Here is a 19,221-nt window from a genome sequence, read left to right on the forward strand (position 1 = left end):
GCCAACTTTCAAAGCAATCTACACATAAATTAATGAGTTCCATCTGGTAAGGTCCTAGATGAATAAAAAGGTGTATTCCTTCATAGGATAGAAAAATTCTGAAATATGCGGGCCATAAAACAGATGATTCATTTTGTTGTAATTTCTCCAGCCCTTTTCTTTCTCAGACCTCCATTTTATGGCAAAAGAGGTAATAAACATGAGAAAAAAATACTGAACAACATGGGATGGTATATATCAGTTATACCTGCAAAGCATATCAATTTCATCAAATCCATTTTGTCAAAAAAAAAAAAAAAAACCACCACCCATAAAAAAAGCTTGGGTTATGTTTCCCAGAAAAAGTAGTGTCATAAATTCAGCAGACACACATTCCCTGTTGCTAAAACTCCTTATGTTTCCATTATTGGATAAAACGATCTTTATTAACTCACTTTTATTGGCAGAGGAATAGTATAGCTTGTTTGGGCTGTTAAAATAATAACCACTGTATAGAATTTTCCTATGGCCAGGATTGTATATGTTCCTGATTAATTAAAAAAAAAAACTTTAAAGAATTGCTAGTCACTTTCCAGACACCTTTGATATAAAAAAAAAATACCTCCATCCAAGTGAGCTGTAGCTGTTAGTACAGCACAATCAATATTGCTGGCATTAGAGATACTTTATTCTTTTAACCAGTTATATATATATATAACTGGCTGTTCACCAATTTGAATCCCACCACTGGTTCTGGAATTTGGTATCTTAGCTTATTTGAGGGATCTTTGTCGGCAGGTTTTTGTCCCACGATGCAGCGTTTCACCCAATGGAAGTTTATAAACACACACAAGACATCTGTAGTCTAGTAGTCTTACTATCAATATTCACAAAGTTATCCACTTGCTCTAACTCCCCCCCCCCACACACACACAGTTATGTATAATTCTCACTCAATTCCCCCCTGTCAAACAAACTGCCTTGTTGTTTCATCGCATTCCTTTTCAGATGTACTCCTCGACACACGCACACAACCTGATTTTCTGGAAATTACTCGGATTGTCTGCATTCAGGGACAGACGGATAAATGATAGCGGCTTCAGATAAATGGCGTGCGTTAAGGAAACGAAGAGGCAATATTTCAGCCACTGCTGATTCAAGACAAGTCCTCTTGCACTGGGTTTTCTTTATGTGAGATTAATTAACCCCTGTTTTGAGTGGGTGGTCTGTCACTAGGAGTCCTTTGTTTGGGTTTTTTTTTCTCCAGGAAACAAGGAAACCCCATCCGTGGGATGCAGGCAGCATACACCCCCTCCAGTCCATGGCCCCAAAGGTTGGGGGGGTGTCACTGTTCTAATTGGCCAGAAAGAAGATTCCTCTCTATCTTCCGTCTAAGTTGTGAAGAAAGTTCCTACATACACTTGCACAATGTTGACTGTCCAAAAAGTGTAATATTGCTCATAGAATCCCATTCACCATTATGTTTAAATAAAGAGAATGTCAGATTCATCTCCCATCCCAGTAATTCAACAGGCAAGCCTCTCCAGTTTTCTTGGCAACAAAGTTTTTTTTTTCACCCCTGGATCTATTCTTTCTTTCTATTTCTATCAAGAGCCTTGGAGGAGCAGGGGGCTAATGCCTCCTTAAGTAACACCAGCTGCCTGCAATTAGTGCAGGTTCGAGTCCCACCAGGCTCAAGGTTGACTCAGCCTTCCATCCTTCCGAGGTAGGTAAAATGAGGACCCAGATTGTTGGGGGCAATAAGCTGACTTTGTAATAATGCTGCTTGGGGGGGTGGGGCGAAAGCCCTAATAAGCAGGCATAAACATAGAATGAAGGCTATTGCTAAGCACATTGATTTGTGCTTTAGATTGTAAGCCACTCTGAGTCTTCGGAGAAGGGCGGGATATAAATGGGAATAAAAAAATAAAAAAATAAAATATTCCTTTCTTGTCCTGAGCCTATACTGCAAACAAAAGTTATTAAGAGTTTGGGGGGGGGGAAAGGAGAGCAACTAAGATGATCCAAGGCCTGGAGACTAAAATATACGAAGAACGGTTCCAGGACTTGGGTTTGGCTAGTCTAAAGAAAAGAAGAAATAGGGGAGACATGATAGCAGTCTTCCAGTATCTGAAGGGCTGCCACAAGGCAGAAGGGGTCAAATTATTCTCCAAAGCACCAGAGGGAACGACAAGAAACAATGGCTGGAAACAGATCAAACTGATCAAAGAGAGAAGCAACCTGGAATTAAGGAGAAACTTCCTGACAGTGAGCACAATCAACCAGTGGAACAGCTTTGCCTTCAGAAATCGTGGGCGCTCCATCACTGGAGATTTTTAAGAAGAGGCTAGACAGTCACTTGTCTGAGATGGTATAGGTTCTCCTGCTTGGGCGAGGGGATGGACTAGCAGACCTCCAAGGTCCCCTCCAGCTCTATTCTATTCTAATCTCTCATCCAAGTACTAACCTGGCATGATCCTGCTTAGCTTCTGAGATCAGAAAAAGACAGCCAGCTGCTGACACCTGCTAAGAGGCAGACATTGTTGATCCATCATTAACTAATTAATTAACTGGTATGGGGCCAGTTGGAAAGTTCAGAAGGGAACAACTTTCCGACACCTCATTATTGCAGTTTGCCCAAGAGGAAAACAACAGAGCATCCATCCAGTAGGAAAAATGACCCAATTTGGCATCTATTGACTCGGCGCCTTTTACAGTCTCCAAAATTAATAAACTGCTTGACACGTCTAAGGACTACAATGTTTTGCTTCACTTTCTACTCTCTGCTTTACAAGTGAGCTGCCGCATCTGATTAGTGTGAAAGAAATCCACATGAGCGCTGGATTTAGTATGATCAAAGAGAAAGTGGCCATTATTTTCTTGTCCCAGTGTGAAGTACTTAGAAAGGCAGTGCAAGACAGATTTTGCCTTTAGGGGATGGATCAGATGATCCAAGGGCATTATCAGGGATAAGCAATAATGTTGGAACTTACGGGTCCTATTTATCCTTTTATGGGTAAAGGGAAGAATTTCCTAAAGTGTTGAAAGACCAAGACGAAAGTATAAGTTGTAAGTCCATACAAGAATGGTTTCAATCCGTTGCTCTTCCTCTTAAACATTGCAGCCTTGATATCCCAAAGGTCCTTTTTTCAGAAGGCCACTGGACAACACGAAGTTGCCTTGTGAAAAATGCACCTTTGGGATAACTCTGGATGACTGAGAATTTCCATAGATATTGCAGCTTTGGAAACTGTTGGATTTATCCTAAGAAATATTATGCCAGCGGGAATATGTTAGTGCCTATGTGCATGTGTGTGTGTGTGTGTGTGTATGTGCGTGCGTGTCTGTGTGCCTGTGTGCAAATACTCACAAGCATGCATTCATTTATATATTTATGGCAATGGCATATATGTAATTGCACCTGGTTTGATTCCTGATTCTTTCTATGTTCTTCACATGTAGCTTAAACTACATTGGGATAAATATAGATCAGGAGAAATCCAAAACTGATTTGAATACTTCCTAGCTGAATTTATATCTAGGTTTCCTTCCTAGGTATAAATTGTGATTCATTGCAATAGTCAGACTGGATTTGACATTTTTAGGTCCACCTATCAGCTCCTTCCCAAGGGCCTGGAATAGGCAGAAGTGGATGTTTTGATGGTGTTACAGGTATCACCACAGGATGTAAGCAGTTCCAAGTAAAGCTGCCTTTTGCAATTGACTGGTGGTGATTTTGTCAATGCCGTGATGCTCCAGTTGTTATGGAATTGCACCAAAGAAACCTATTGGTACTAGCTTTGCTTTCTTTTGCCACAGTAGTTTTATTTCTATTGGTCTTTGTATTTTCTCATCTTCTCCTTCCACTTAGGGTTAGGGTTAAGGTTAAGGTTAGGGTTAGGGTCAGGGTTAGGGTTAGGATTAGGATTAGGGTTAGTTCACAATGAATTTGGAGAGGAAAATGGACTGTGCCAACGAACTCAGAGTGCTTGGGTATGGTTAGGAGGGCACTCACTTTTCTAGCCTGCCCAACCTATTTTTCCTGAAAAAATACATGGGAAAATCCCATTGGAGGAAAATTCCACTTAGGGTTAAGGTTAGGTCACCATGACCTCGGAGAGAAAAATGGAGAGTACCAATGAACTCAGAGTGCTTGAGTATGGTTAGGAGAGCACTGACTTTTCTAGCCTGCCTGAATTATTTTTCCTGATAAAACAGATGGGAAAATCCCATTGGAGGAAAATTCCACTTAGGGTTAGGTCAACCTGAGCTCGGAGAGCAAAATGAACTGTGCCAATGAACTAGGAGTGCTTGGGTATGGTTAGGAGGGCACTGACTTTTCTAGCCTGCCCGATCTATTTTTCCTGATAAAATATATGGGAAAATCCCTTTGGGGAAAATCCAATAAGGGTTGGGATTAGATCACCATGGATTTAGAGAACAAAATGGACTGTGCCCATGAACTCAAAGTGCTTGGGTGTGGTTAGGAGGGCACTGACATTTCTAGTTGCCCTATCTCTTTTTCCTGGTAAAGTACATGGGGAAGTCCCATTGGAGTAAAATTCCACTTAGGTTAGGTCACCATCAACTCGTAGAGAAAAATGGACATTGCCAACAAATTCAGAGTGCTTGGGTATGGTTAGGAGGGCACTGACTTTTCTAGCCTGCCCAATCTATGTTTCCTGGTAAAATACATGGGAAAATCCCATTTGGAGGAAAATTCCACTTAGCGTTAGGGTTAGGGTAGAGTGACTTTTCTGCCCTGCTTTTTTCCATCTCTTCTCTTCTGTTGTCCCCAGATACTATCCACTTTTGTTTTTGTCTTTCTAATGAACAGTTGATGTCGGTCATGTTATGTAGCATGTCCTGTCTGCTTATTATTATTTTTAATAATAACAAATTATTATTATTGGGGCTTTTGCCTTGACCTTAGTCAGTCTTCATAGGTAACAGGATGGATACAGGCCTGGTTACTGTACTATGCAGATAGAGGACCACTTGAAAATACCACAGCTGCGAGCTAGACTAAGAAATTTGAAAAGCATCTTGAAAAAGCACTGGCAGTTTTTCAACACAGCATCAGACAGCTGCATGGAAACCGTTACTAAGAAAGGTAAGTAACTCCTCGAGCCTGACTTGAGGGCATTTTTATACTTTGTACGGCTGTGAGTTTGTACTCTGGGACAAATAGGAAGCTTCTTATTCCAGGCACAGCATTGCTTCCTGAAGAGACTCGTTTCGGCTTTGGCTTGGTCACCCAGTGGGAAAGAATGCAATTTAACATATGTGGAGGGATTAATCTACAGATTGCGTTGGTGATTTTTTTTTTTAAAAAAAAAGCCCTAGCCGAGTTGTGCAAGCTCTTTAGGGCAGGAGAATTTTAATACTCATTATTTGAAAGGTATCTCCCCAGTTGTTGTTGTTTTTTTTTTTCTTTCCACACTAAATATGGATAGTTGTATAGGCTGTTTTGTACCTCCAAAATATAGTTCCTAAAGTGAGAGGTCCTTGGTGCTCTCTGAGCTTGCTTGTTTCTCTTGCAGACGTTTCATGACCCCAACTGTGTAACATCATGAGTGCTAGTAAGGAGTGCTGTTTGCTGTCTGTTTATATTCTGGTGTCTTGCCTGTCTGTGTCCAAACAGAGACTGATTTAGTCCTGTTTTCCTTATCTTATATAGCAGGTGGATGACATTTTGTCCCTTAACCCTCCCACAATGCAGGAATAGAGTTGAAGTATTGGACTTGCCTATTCTTGGGAATTGTATGCACTCAGGTCAAACCACTCCATGAAGTCCACGGAGATAGCTTTTATCTCCCTGATGTAGTCCAAGTTCAAGTTCATCTAGTGGTCAGCTAGATATTCCAAAGGACTGAAGCTGAGTCTAAAAACAGTAGCTTCATTCTGTTGTGCTGTAACCACAGGATCCAAAATAAAATAAAATAAAAATTAAGGGCATTCTGTTCCCAACTATATATATTAATAATTGTCCAATAATGCATAGGATTATGTTATGTGGGTGAGACTAAGCTTCAGGTCTGAAGAAGGCAGATAAAAGCACCATGCAATGTGTAAAAAAAAATCTACTAATGACTTTCTTACGCTTCCTTGTATGAGGTGTTCTCAGTATTAAGTTGAGAAGCTGCTTTCACTGTGTCGGAAGACAGTCAACGAGCTTCTTCTCAGTTCTTCGAAATACCTGTGCTTTTAGAGCAGGGCTTCTCAACCAGTGGTACAGGTACCACCTGTGGTACATTGGCACCTGGCAGGTGGTACGTGACCATCCTGGAAAAGTGGTAGTGGGGGAAGTGAATGAGCTGAACCGGCGGCAGCACCGCACAAGCCTGAGCGAGAGACGGCTGGAGCTGCAGGGCTGTCAGGGCTCAGGGGAAGCGCCAGGATCAGCACTTCTTCAGGGCTGTCAGGGCTCAGCGGAAGTGCCAGGATCAGCGCCAGGATCCAGCTGGAGCTCGGCGCTGATCCTGACATTTCAGCTGAGCCTAGAAGAAGCACCGGTCAGCTGGAATGTTGCAGCATCTCCAGGGTCTTGCGATTTACATTCAGATGCTTGGCAACTGATTCATATTTATGACGGTCACAGTGTCCCATGGTCATGAGAAGTGACCAGAACTGCTGCAACCACCCAGCAGATGGAGGGAATAAAAACCAAACACCCCCCCCATCCCAACCCCACTGCCAATCCTCTACAGAAATGCTCACAACAATGAAAACCTCGGACAGGAGGAAGAGCGCCACCGGGCAGGCAGGCAGGTGTCTTGCTCGGCTGTGGCTTGGGGGGGGGCACTTTTTTCAGTGCCCTTCTAACTTTGAATAGTCACTAAGCAAACTGTTGTAAGTCAAGGACTACCTGTATTTCATCGCTTTTTTCCTTTTATTTTGTCATCAAGTTTTTGACACCTTGCTAGGCGACTAGGTGGTACTCGGATGTTGCCATATCCTAAAATTGGTACAATGGGTGAAAAAGTTTAAAAGCCCTGTTTTAGAGCCTTTTGGATGACCATTTTAAGGTTACTGCAAGGGGGAGCAAGGGTGCAATTCCCAATTACACACACACACACACACACATATATATATATATACACACAAACACACATGCATACACACACACATACATACATACATTCATACATATATACATCTCCAAATAAATCTTATTTGGCCTTAAATCCAAATAAAATATAGCTGAGAGTTGCATAGCATATACTGAGATATTTGAGCCATCCGTTTATGGAAAGCACCGTAGGCTTTCAAGTGAGATGCACTTTAAAGCTGATTTGGGTGCAATGAATATCCTTTGTTTGAATGAAAGCCAGACAAATGCTGGAATAAATGTCTAAATGATTTTCATTGTTTTCATTCAACAAGGAAGATGGAGTCCATTCTCACAATCAATCTATACATAAGCAAACCTGTCACCCAAAGGGCAAGGTTATCCGGAGAAAGGGTGATTATGCATTCGGTTGAAAGAAGCGAATGTTGAGTGATCTAGGAATAACGGAGGTGTTGGAGAGAATGGGTAATGCAAAACGAGAGCTTAACCACTCCATGTTGAAAACTTGAGATACTTGCATTTCTTCATCTCTATTGTTTTAGCCATTCAGTCGTGTGGACTCTTGCTGACTTCATAGGCAACTGCTGTCCTTGCATGTCTTCACGTCTAGTATATCTATTTTAATGAAAAGGTAGAGTTGGGGTGACATGAGAGCGTTCCAATTTCTAAGGGACTGGCACCAAAAAAGAGGAAGTCAACTTATTCTCCAAAAGCACCAGAAGGCAGGACAAGAAACGATGGATGGAAACTAATCAAGGAGAGAAGCAACCTGGAATTAAGGAGAAACTTCCTGACAGTGTGCACAATCAACCAGTTGAACAGCTTGCCTTTAGAAATCGTGGGCACTCCGTCACTGGAGGTTTTTAAGAAGAGACTAGAAAGTCACTTGTCTGAAATGGTATAGGATCTCCTGCTCGAGCAGGGGGCTGGACTAGCAGACCTCCAAGGTCCCTTCCAGCTCTATTCTATTCTAACAACAATAGGGCATGTAAGGTTTTAGAAATGGATAGATTTATTTATTTAGCGTATGGCTGGTCACACAGAGAATTAAAAGCACTTCATATTTACAAGTTAGAACAGTGGATAGAAAATGGATAGAAATTGTCTTCTTCAAGAGGTCTTCCATGCTGTCTGAGCTTGGCTGTTTTCTTGCAGACATTCCATACTAGGTAACATCATCACTGCTAGTAGGGAATTGGGTTCACTCTTAGCTTATATTATAGTGGTTTGCCTTATCAGTGTTGATGAGGATGATCTTGGTTAGGCTTTTTTTACTATTTACTTTTTAGCTTGTTTGGCAGTTCCTTATTTGGGGTATTGTTTACTTCTGGATTGTTGGTCCGATGCTATAAATATCCTCCTTTATAGATTGCCTCCTTCATCTTCATATCATTTTTCTTTATAATATTAACAGACTTCAGAGGAAAGGGGGAATTCTGTCTTCCCCACCCCTCCTCAGTTAATGACCTTAGTTTTTTTTCAGAACTAAGGGGGTTGGGGACCTTTGTTCTAGACTGGTTGACTCATGCCAATGAGAACAGGAGAACTCTTATTATTACAGACTTTACTGTTATAGATACTAAATTGATGTTGAATCTAATTACGGCAGCAAGACTTTTAGTAGCGCAATATTGGAAGAAGGAGGAACTGCCGACTATAGAAGAGTGGACTTTGAAAGTTTCTAACTTGGCGGAGATGGCAAAGATTTCAGCATACTTGAAAGACCAATCGCAACAGAAATATATTGTGGAATGGAGAAGATGGATTGAATATATTCAGAATAAATATGGGACTAAAAAGTTTCATTTAGCATTTGAATAAGTAGTGGTTTTATATGATGTATTATTAGTTATTTGTTATTTGTTAGTAAAATAATTATGACTATGGAGAGTTAAAGTGCGATAGAATTTAATGTTTTATTTTTGTTGTTAGCATATTTTAGCTTATGTTTGTAAGTCTATACCCTGTATTCAGCTCTGGGAAGTTGGGGAGGGGGGAGGGGAGGGAAGGCGAGGGTTGGGGAGAGGGGAGGGGGATGAGGGAGTTATTTCTATTTAAAAAATGTATTGTAAAACTTTTCAATTAAAAAATAAGAGAGAACAGGAGAACTCTTTTCCTGGACTTGATGCTTTCTCCAATATCATGTGGGCCCTTTTAAGCTTTCATCAAAGGAAGAAGTCTGTGCCTATGGAATACATTTCTGCCTCTTATTATTTGTTTTTGTCAACCTACCTGGGAGAAAAATGGAGGCAACTTTTGGCTGCCTGTCAGAAGGTATAGATGACTTGGCAAAGTCAAGCAGCACTTAAGCAAATGATTCTGTCTATTCTGCCTCTGAATCTCTACACAGACCTGTTCACATGTCCTTTCTATCACTGAGATGCCCCCACTCCTTCGCAACTCCCCCACTCAACATTTTCCAGACTGCAAACTCTACGTATTCTACATTGTGGCTGTGCTATATCAAGACTAGACACTTAAGACCAAAGAGTTGGTCTGATGATGGACAGTTTTCATTTACTGTACCACAGGTTTCCTTCCCCCCCACCCTCTTTTTAACATAAATTTTGATTAACCTGGGAAAGCCATATTTTTTCCCCTGCAGATAAGATGTTGTTCTTCACCATCTCTGCCCTTTGGAAGATCAGATCATACAAAAGACGACATGAGGGACGGGATTGGGCTTGATAGCAGTGTATGTAGCTGGCCTACTCTGGGTTGCGATGTTGCTAGGAGACCATTTTGGTGGTCCTTTGCCTTTAGAATGGCTATTGCTTGCCAGGCTAAAAAGATGTAATATAGCTTTTAGCCGCTCTTAACGGTCAGGCTAGGAGAAGCTTCCACTTGTGTGAGGAGAGAGAGAGAGAGAGAGAGAGAGAGAGAAGAATCAAAGGGAATTCATGGGAATTTGGAGTTACGCCTCTTGTGGGAGTGTAGCAATTCCAAACAGATGATGTCTTTGACCCCACCCTTGGGCTCAGCCTTGTCAACACCAGCCAGCAACAGATGTCCTCAATAAGATGAGTTTAACATGCTAGCTTCTGGGATTTACTGATTTGTTTTTAAGATGAATATGGCTTAATGTTATGAGCTGCTTTAGTTCAGCTGGTCTTTTGTTTGCTATGTCTTCCTTTTCAATGATTCTGAAGACACAAACAACAGTTGCTGTCCTCTCTAGTCGTCTGCACTTCACTAGTTCATCAAGTTAATACGTAAGGGTTTTTGGCAAGTCCTCTCTTATTCTCTCCAGTACTCAAGGATGTCATTCATCTGTTTCTAGAAATTGGAATTCATTCAAAGCAAAGAACTATTCCCTACGTGAGTTTCTAACAGCATCAAACTTCATTTCTACTCCTTCACCCAACTTTTCATAATAGCCTGGTGGAGAAAAAGACACCAAAATAGTAAATCTGTCTTTTCTTTGATAGCTATGGCATTTCGCTGTCATCACCAGCCAGCTGGTGTAATGACTTTTTTTTCCCCATCTATCCTGAACGTAACTAAAGAAGCCTTATTTTTTTTTTTTCAGATTATTCTTAGCGTCTTTCACTCAAGAGTGCGAAAGCTTTCAGTTTTCCGAGCAGGATAAGGAAGCAATGCAAAAATGCCAAAATTAGGTTTGATGTTAACAGCCATGTGTTCTGTTGTTCAGATTCAGCCTTAAATGCAGTTGCCAGTGATAGCTGAAGAACCAGAGTCGCATGGGTGGAGTAAAGTTGCTGCCAGTGTGATCACACATAAGGCGTGTTCGGAAGGGGAACAAAAGTTTGGAGAACAGGATTTGGCACAAGGGAAGTGTGAGGATGGAAACATCAAAGGGCATATGTATACACAGCTGTCCTGACATTAAGAGGATCTTTGTAATATCACATTTAACCCAATCACTACTCTAATTTCAGCAAAAACCTTCCTACTATTATTTATGGATGGATGGATGGATGGATGGATGGATGGATGGATGGATGGATGGATGGATCAATGGATCGATGGGCTAATATTACATAACCATATCTATTGTTACTTTTTGATTGTGGGTCTGATGCTATAAATATTCTCCTTTATAGATTTTCTCCTTCAACAACAAAGGTGATTAGGAGGTGGAGGCTAAAACATATGAGTGTTTCATATGGAGTAAGTAAATGCGATGCAAGCCATCCCTGTGCAGAAGCCATCTTCTTAGAGAACGTGTCGGATCTTGCCTTGAATACTTGTCTCTTAAGCTGTAACTTTTCTGGGACATCTTGTATCACAGAAGGATCAAGCCAATTATTTGCCACTGGTAAGGAGGTCTTTACTCTCCTTGACATCAGTCTCTGTCCATGCCCTTGGTTGGAGTATTTCTTCAATATAGAATGGCCTTCTACAGGACTTCTACCATCACTTTTTATCCTCTGGCCTGTTCTTCAGCAGGGGACCTTCTAAGGAATTGGGTTTGTCTAGTCTGGTGAAAAGAAGGACTAGAGATGACATGATAGCAGTGTTCTAATAGTTGAGGGGCTGACACAAAAAAGAGCGGATCAACCTATTTTCCAAAGCACCAGAAGGCAAGACAAGAAACAATGGATGGAAACCAATCAAGGAGAGAAGCAATATAGAAATAGGGAGAAATTTCTTAGCAGTGAACACAATCAACCAGTGGAACAGCTTGCCTTCAGATGTTGTGGGTGCTCCATCACTGGAGGCTTTTAAGAAAAGATTGGACAGCCATTTATGCAAGATCTCTTTCAACTTTGTTATTCTGTTATTATACTACAGGTATAAGGAACTTTGTGATGTGCATTCATTTTTAGAATTCATAAGCACTACAAGAGGGAGGTGAGAGAGACAACAGAAGAGAAATTCTAATTGTAGGCTCCTAATGCAAGTCTAATGCATCCGGCTCTCTCAGTTCCTGGCAAACAGATGGGGAAGAAATGGAGGTAGTGACAGATTTTATTTTCCTGGGCTCCAAGTTCATCGCAGATGGGGACTGCAGACAAGAAATTAAAAGACGCTTCTTCCTGGGGTGAAAGCCATGGCAAATCTAGACAGCACACTAAAAAGCAGAGACATCACATTGTCAACAAAAGTGCGTATAGTCAAGGCTATGGTTTTCCCAGTTGCAATGTATGGCTGCGAAAGTTGGACCATAAGAAAGGCTGAGCACCAAAGAATTGAGGTCTTTGAACTATGATGCTGGAGAAGACTCCTGCGAGTCGCTTGGACTGCAAGGCGATCAAACCGGTCAGTCCTAGAGGAGATCAACCCTGACTGCTCTTTAGAAGGCCAGATCCTGAAGCTGAAACTCAAATACTTTGGCCACCTAATGAGAAGGAAGGACTCACTGGAGAAGAGCCTAATGCTGGGAAAGGTTGAGGGCAAGAGAAGAAAGGGACGACAGAGAATGTGGTGGCTGGATGGAGTCACTGAAGCAGTAGGCGTGAGCTTAAAGGGACTCCAGAAGATGGCAGAGGACAGGAAGGCCAGGAGGAACGTTGTCCATGGGGTCGCGATGGGTCGGACACGACTTCGCAACTAACAACAACAGCAATGCAAGTCTAAGGCAAGTCAAAACAAGGAAACGAAAGAAAGAAAACACACAGAAAGAGGGTAAGAGTCAGAAAGGGGATATGCTAGAATTTACATGGGTTTAAAGAATAGGGTTTCTCTTAGGATTTATTTTACTTCATTCCAATCAAGCCTAAGGCTTAGTATTTCTGATGATCTCTAATCGCATTGTTATAGGGTAATGGTTAAGGCACCAGGCTAGAAAAGAGGACACTGTGAGTTCTAGTCCTGCTTTAAACACAAAACCAGCTAGGTGACCTTAAGCCAGGTGCCTTAAAAACTGCATCGAACCTTTCCCAAAACTAATCTGGGTTAGGCCTACTACTATATGATTATAGACTGTCAGGAATACTAAGCTATAAGTTAGATTGGAAAGATGGGAAACAAAACCTAACAGAAAGCAAGAGAACTTATGTTCCATATCGTTCACACACACAAAAAAGCAACAATGTGGGCATATCCATGAAGTTACCACACACTGAAATCTAAAGACTTCATAAAAAAAATTCTAGACAAATTGGAAAATATGCAGTTGACTAGGTTCTAGTTCAGGGGTCTTCAAACTCGGCCCTTTTATGACTTATGGACTTCAACTCCCAGAATTCCTCAGCCAGGCATGCTGGCTGAGGAATTCCGGAAGTTGAAGTCCAGAAGTCATAAAAGGGCCAGGTTTGAAGACCCCTGTCTTAAATCTAACAAACAAAATGGAGGCTGGTTGAGGAATTCTGGGAAGTGAAGTCCAGAAGTCATCAAAGGGCCAAGTTGGGACACCCCCTACTCTTGAGGGAGAAGGACATTTTCTCTCCAAGTCTCAGTCATAGGCTAACCAGGCTTCCATTCTACCTTCTACTTTTCTCCTAAAAACAGGAAGAAGATTTGTCCAAGGAGGAAAAGTAGGAGGAAAAGAAAAGCTGCTACTTCTCCCATTGCCAGAGCTCAACCCTATAACTCCTTATAATCATTTTACCATGGTCATAAGTATGAGTGAATGAAAAAAGAAGAAGAGAAATCTACGAACTAGTCACTTTCTAAAGTTTATTTTTTTTAAAAAAATGCATATATTTCAAGCAGGAGACCCTATACCCTACAGAATCATTATTCTCCTGAAAAGTTTAAGCCTTTGATGATATGGTCACCCTTTCGAATTTGTTATCTGCAAAGGCACTTGGCAAACTTTTTTTCCCCCAAATATGTGCATGAACCACCAGTGACAAAGTCTGATGTGGACATTTTGGCAAGGATTGCTTCTGATAACGGCAGAACGTTCCCTGTGAAGCTGGATGTCTCCTCCAGGACCGCAGAATTGCTGCAAAAATTTTCTTAAGGGCTGTTTTTCTTTTTAATTAAACTCTTGCTTCCAGATTCAAAATGTTTGATTGCTTCCAAATGAATGTGAGGTATGGGTGATCTACAACATATTTAATCCCTCGTGTATCACCTCGCTTAATAGCAGGGTATTTGTAATACCATGGGCAAAATCTTAATCTCTGTATCATCACGATCATTTCTTTTCATTCCTTTAATGATAGCGCTATTAAGCCTTTGTGCGTAAAAAAAGCAGAGGAAATTAGTAATTTAAGCTTTTCCTCTGTAGCAAAAGAACACAAATGGGCAGTGGGGCAATTAGGAGGTGCTTAATTGGCAGGAAATTGGCTTTTCATCAGCGATCCTATGGCCTCACCCTCCAGGAAGCAAATTAACCTACCAAGAAAATAGTTTTAATTCAAGGGAACTGGGAGCTGTTGCTGAATAGAATGTACTTACATGTAATGAAATCTTTTTGGCCACACAGGAGAATGTTTTTTGGTTTTTTTTTGGATAAGGCAACAATATATCAAAATTTACTATGGAACAACTATGTGAATGTGTCAAGCAAAATTCTGGGGAAAGCCCATCTTTGCAGCATTTAATACTCTAAATAAAGAGAAACCTAGAATCAAAATATTTCTCACATGAACTTTCTTTTGCTGTCACTTAAATTATTCATGGATGTCCCAAATGTGCTTTTTTTAAAAAAAAAGGCAACTGGACTTGCTTGGTTTTTCTCCTGAAAACATTTTGCTTCCCCGTCCAAGAAGCTTCTTCAGAACTCCAGAACTATTAGAAGTGAAATGTTTTCAAGGAGACTGTCATGGTTCCAATCAATGAGACAAATCAAACAAATTGCAGGCCTATTATTTATCTAAAAAGTCTTAGTAATGAAATAAAACATCGGCACTCATGGAGGGATGTCAGAATCTGAAATCTCCCCTCAAACCCATCATCACACACACACACAATCCCCGCCCTTATCTACATGTCATAAATCACATTATTCAATTAGTTTTACATATGAGGTTTCACTTCCCATTCTGTACGCAGGCTTTTGCAATCTTATCACAACTTCTGGGTGATTTCCTCCCTCCCAAATGAAGCAATTAAAGTACCAGGCTGTCTCTTATATTGTCAGTGCAAAAACATGTCAATGTTTGCAGCATTGACATAGACAAAAAACAAAACAAAACAAAACAAGAAAGCCAGGTTGTGTTTTGAAAAGCACTTTTGGATCAACTGTGATCTGGCTGATTGAGAATCTCCATAGACATCTACTCACGAATACCACCACCCCTATCTCCCAAGGTCCTGGTGATTAACTCTGCTGTTCTGTTTTAATTTGAATTTTCACCGAGACCACAAGTTATCTGGGCTCACCTGTCATCATAAATAAAACCCATGGCAGCCCATTGTTAGCCTACATCTTCACTTCTGAGGACCCAGATTGTTGGGGGCAATTAAGCTGACTTTGTAATAATGCCGCTTGGGGGGTGTATGAAAGCCCTAATAAGCAGGCATATACATAGAATGAAGGCTACTGCTAAGCTTGTAAGCCGCCCTGAGTCTTCGGAGAAGGGCGGGATACAAATGGAATTTTTTAAAAAAACTTTCCTTCAAGCTTTCTGCCAGATGCCATGAAACTGGTCTCTCTCTCTCTGTGTGTGTGTGTGTGTGTGTGTGTATGTGTGTGTGTGTGTGTGTGTGTGTGTGTGAGAGAGAGAGAGAGAGAGAGAGAGAGAGAGAGAGAGAGAGAGAGAGAGAGAAGCAATGGGCACTTGGGAGGAGAAGTATGCAGGAGGTGGAAATGAAATTTCTGAGAAGCAATGAGAGGCCTGGATTCAGAGATGCCAGGTTGGGTTGTTGAACCTTTTCAAGGCCAACTGTCCTGAGATCAGCATGCATGGAGGAGGAGAGATGTATCTGGAGCAGAGATGTTCCCAAAACATCTTCCTGGCTGATGATTGAACTCTGGTTGCCTGGCTGTTGTGTGGGTGGACTCTGGGATTAGTTTCAATTTGTCTGTTTGTTGGGTTGTTGTTGTTTTTTGTTTTGCTTCAGATCTTGTCTGACTTTTGCTGCATTCAGTTCCTTCCTAGTAAAAGTACTGTAGGAAGTCAGCACAAACACACACACACACACACACACACACAGAGAGAGACACACACACACCGAGGAGAATGAAATATTTGGGGGAATATTAAAAGAGGCAGTGCAGAATATTTCCCCTGAAGGAGAAATGGAGAAAAAAAAAATCTTAACAAAGGCAGAAAGCAGCCCCAGTCTCCCTTCCTCAGGCAGAAACCAGAGGAGGCCAATCTTTAGAAATGGAGATTTTGTAATCCATTCCTAAAGGCTGGCAACACACTATTCATAAGCAAAAAGCCTTCAGCCACAGCTCCTGCAGTAAGCTGGATCTGATGGGATTAGAAAAACAAAGACTCCTAAAATCTACAATCCTCACCCAGCTCCAAGGACAGGACATGATCTCCAAGCCACAATGGGAGTCAGGCAACAATCATTAGAATACCAAAAGGACACACTCAAAGGTCAAAATACATTTCACAACAGGCATCTCAAACACAAAGCCCCAAAGTATGCACCTACTCTCCACTCCATTTTGTCAGCTGTCCCAGAATTGCATGCTGTTGTTGATTCTGCTCTTCATTAAACCTTCTTTCCTAAATAGCCAGCCTCCATTTTATTTCCAGCATCTTACTCCCAGCTTAGAACTGGATTTTTTCTCTGAATCTATGGAGTCTTTCCTAGGGATTAATGGGAGGCATTCCTGACACCCATCTTCTTAGGAAACAATGAGTCTGCACTGAGGCATTCAGCTATTAACAACATAAATGCAAACATTTCCTCCTTATGAATAATTGCTCAAGATTAATATATTGGTGCAGCAGCAATGCAAAAGCCAGTGACCGCTCAAAGTTATTTACCTAACGGAATACAACTGTGTGTCATGTGTCTTGTCTCAAAATAATTGGCTCATTAACCTTAAGCATTATCATTCACCAATAGGATTATTAAGGTCAAATGCAAAAGGAGATAAGTATTCGTGCTTTATTATTATTTTTTCTCCTCTGCAAGCAGGTACTACGTGTGATGTTTAATACTCAGCCTTCCCAGGAACTCAGCATGAGCTGCTCAGGATAAAGGGAAAGTACAGAGTATGTTTTGTAATGTAGGGCAAAAAGCATTTTATATCACGTGTGGATCTGGAGAAACAGAACTTGTGAAGCTGGTCTGTTTGCTAGTTTTTCCTGTTGCTCTTGGATTAATTACAGTGGGATTGGATTTTTTTTCTCTCTTTCATATCTGTATTTCCTGATGTTTGGACGATGAAGCTGAGACTATGAAAAGCAAAACTCCTACTAAAACAAAAAAACTTCAGACACAGAGAGATGTACACACACACACACACACACACACACACACACAAACACACATATAAAGAGTACACATCACGAGTTTCTGAATAACAAGAGTTTCCAAAGTGTTGAAAGAAAAGTCTTCATCAGGGTTCAGTCCAAGCTGGGAATAAACAACATGGTGACTGCTTTAAAAAGAAGGTTGCACTTTATTGAAAAGGAGAGCTAGACAGAAAGATGGCTCTGGAAGAAAAGAGAGAGAGAGAGCACATGTAGGGAGTGGGTTTTTATACCCCCTGGAGCTTTTGTTTGGAGTTGTTTCCTGTTTCTGTTTGAGGCTTTGTATTTCCTGTGTCATGTACTTTGACCTGAGTCTGAGTGTGCCCCTTCGGCATCTGTGAGTTAATCCTATTATGGCTTGTCTTAGAGTTTGGATGGGGTATGTATATTTTAAGGGTGTTTGTCTTCCTAAGCTTCTAGCTGGAGGGCTCCAACCTTCCTGAATGGATTATTACATCTGCATTTTTACAGAGTGGTTTCTGCTTGCGGGAGGGAGACTTGGGGTTATTAAGAAAAAAACTAGGCATGCTTTTCTGCCTCTTTAAGATCCTTTGGAGAAATATAATATTCTGCCCTTTGAATATTTCCTTTTCTGGGTGGTGGGTGGTGGGTGGTGTCTGACTTCCCACAAAAGCACCTGACAATTCAACAACCCTTCATTTTGAAAGGATTTTTTTCCCATTGCCAACAAAATGACATCACACTAGATTTCATAAAATCTTCTCATGACGTGGAGTTCCATAGCTTGCATTATGCAAGAAAGAAGGCCCTCTTCTCTCTAGTTGATCTCATGGGATCTTTCCAGGTCTGGGGGAATCCAACAGATAACCACACCTTTCATTATAAAAATAAAACAAATGACTCCAGCCATGGAATATTTATAGTGAAAGAACTATCTATTCACACCCACTCACACCCACACATACAAACAGCCACAAACGTGTATATAAAATCTTAGCATCCGTTACACACAACAGACTCTGAGTGATCACTAGTATAAAAAAGCAATCTCTCCCACTAACAAAATAAATTGATTATTCAAAGATCGAGCTCTAATTAAAACTATGGAGAAATTATTTAGGTCTTTAAATAATAATAATAATAATAATAATAATAATAATAATAATAATAATAATAATAATAATTATTATTATTATTATTATTATTATTATTATTATTATTATTATTATTATTATTATTATTATTATTATTATTATTATTATTATTATTATTATTATTATACTTCAATGCATACAAAACACCTGTCATTGCAAAAATCAAACCCTAGGGAACACTGGGCTTAGTTGAATGTATTCATTACATACACTCACAACTATACATTCCTGGTTAACTTCTAGGACTGTCTCCTGCTCACTACATTAGTGCTTTGGTGGGCACTAATCACTAATTCTATATTAGTATGAATTACTGTCAAGCCCTGTAACATCCGTAAGTCCAGGCAGTTCAAAGGGATATAAATGTTTATTGCAAACATATGCTCTCTACAAGAATCTGAACTATTAACAGTCAAAGCATAATTGGTGGTAGAGAACAGTCAATGGAATTCAAATGGTTGTGAATGTATGTAATGAATACATTAGACTAAGTCAAGTGTTCCTTAGTGTTTGATTTTTTTGCAATGGCAAGTGTTTAATATGGATTGTAGCAAAAAAATAAGGAAAATTTAAAGACCTAAGGGTTAGAATAGAAAAGAACAGAACAGAACAGAACAGAACATAAAGATTATAGAATAGAATAGAATGGAACAGAACAGAACAGAACATAAAGATTGTAGAATAGAATGGAATAGAATGGAACAGAACAGAACAGAACAGAACGGAACGGAACAGAACGGAACGGAACGGAACGGAACGG

Source organism: Vipera ursinii (genome assembly GCF_947247035.1).
Source record: "Vipera ursinii genome assembly, chromosome: 4".
In the NCBI taxonomy this organism is placed as follows: domain Eukaryota; kingdom Metazoa; phylum Chordata; class Lepidosauria; order Squamata; family Viperidae; genus Vipera; species Vipera ursinii.